The sequence below is a fragment of the Carlito syrichta genome, unplaced genomic scaffold (genome assembly GCF_000164805.1).
Source record: "Carlito syrichta isolate Samal-C Ts95f unplaced genomic scaffold, Tarsius_syrichta-2.0.1 Scaffold315375, whole genome shotgun sequence".
NCBI classification, from domain to species: Eukaryota; Metazoa; Chordata; class Mammalia; order Primates; family Tarsiidae; genus Carlito; species Carlito syrichta.
Window position 1 is genome coordinate 1,676 of NW_007259471.1, and position 2,096 is coordinate 3,771.

The following is a 2,096-nucleotide window of genomic DNA, read 5'->3' on the forward strand; positions in this document are numbered from 1 at the left end:
GGATGTGGCCCAGTCCAAGGTTCACGGTGGGCCACTTTTGGAACAATAGACTACAATCTCTTAACAAAATGGCTATTCCACAGTCCTATATATCTATCATAATTTCGATGAAAGTTTTCCAATTCTTAATTCTAATATATAAAGCTGATTAGCAGCAGCAAAGCTTCTAAAACCTAAATGTAAACTGTAAATGTACTAAGGCCAAAACTTCAATAGTAGAAAGTGGAGACAATGAGATTTCTAAAGTTAACTATATTCTTATTAAACCTAAAAATATCATGATTGATTATGTTTGAACTAACATGATTCCTTGATGTAGTATGACCTATTCTACAATACCTTCTATGAATAAAATAAATTCAATTTCTATAATAGGTAGAAAAAAGACCTTACATTAACTGTAGCTAAAACCAGCCTAAAAGAATGCAGCCCAGTCCAAAGTACGTGCTGGGCTCTCAGGAATGTGGCCCAGCCCAAGCTATGTGCTGGGCCACTCTTGATAATCATCTATACCATTGAAAAGCTGAAAACAGCTCTCCGTAAGTATATACTAATTCTACAAATATTCTTTTAAATCTTATAAAGAAGCTTGTACTGTATAAAAGGCTCCCAAATGTGACCTGAGTTTGAATTATATCTAATACCTGAGCCAAAACCGCAGTTTATGGGAAACAGGAACAATGGGTTTCTAGAGTGAGCCATGCCTGTCACAGTCACAGACCCTTCAGCTTAGGCCAGCAGAGTTCCTTTAGGTTATTTGTGCTGCATGGAAAATGGGGAGGAAAATGGGGTCTATGGCTCCCGAACACGTCCTAGTGGTCTCGAGGTCCACGGCCCTCCCTGATCCCTAATGCTCAGTGGGCCTCCATGGCCGGCTCCCAACACTGATAGCAACACAGAGACAGGGCAATAAAATTGAGAAACAGTGTAAGTCAGAAGGTAAACAACAAACGTGATCTAAACCAACAGTTACAATGATAAAATCATAAGTCAAAATAAGTGAAAGAGAGAAGTGCGAGAGGGATAAAAGATATACATACCAGCTATCAGGTGAAAAACAGTCACAGGATCGGGAAGAAGTGAAGAAAGACATGTAAGAAAGATTCCCTAAGGAGTACTGATAGCTACACAGACACAGGTCAATAAAATCGAGAAACAGTGTAGATCAGAAGGTAAACAACAGACGTGATCTAAACTAACAGTTACAATGATAAAATCATAAGTCAAAATAAGTGAAAGAGAGAAGTGCAAGAGGGAAAACAGATATACATACCAACTATCAGGTGAGAGAGAGACACAGGGCTGGAAAGAAGTGAAAAAAGACAGGTGAGAAAGATTCCCTAAAGAATACTGATAGCTAAACAGAGACAGGCCAAAAAAATCAAGAAACAGTATAAGTCAGAAGGTAAACACCAAACGTAATCTAGACCAACAGTTTCAATGATAAAATCATAAGTAAAAATAAGCGATCAGACTAGAGTCACTTCTGTGATCTCCGATTCCAGCCTCTCCCTTTTGTTTTTCGTTGCAGCATAGGGGTGGGGCTTTGTCTCCTGTTTCACACTGTTGCCTTAGGAGCTGAGGTAAAGTTTGTTGCTAGGTGGGCGGGGCAATGGAAGTCTCTGCCTGGAGAATGGCAAGGCAGTTTAAGCAGATCTGTTTTTCTCCACTTGTCTGGGTCCTCCTGCTTGGCGTCTCACGCTGAGTGCCTCAGCCAGGGTGGACCCAGAGTTCCAGAGCTCCAAAGTTCCAAAGGGCAGGCTGTAAATGACGAGAGTGGCGCTGGGACCCTACAGAGTACTTCAGCCAGTAATGGAACCGGTGTCTCTGAGGGGCGGGCGCTCAGAGCCTCCCTGTGCGACCTGCGGTGCCGGGTGCCGGGCGGGGGAGAGAGCTGGAGGGAGCAGGGACCCAAAACTTCCCCGCACGCTGCAATACCTGGCCTTAGGAAATGAGGTAAAGTTTGTTGCTAGGTGGGCGGGGCAATGGAAGTCTCTGCCTGGAGAATGGCAAGGCAGTTTAAGCAGTTCTGTTTTTCTCCGCTTGTCTGGGTCCTCTGATTTGGGGTCTCACACTGAGTGCCTCAGCCAGGGTGG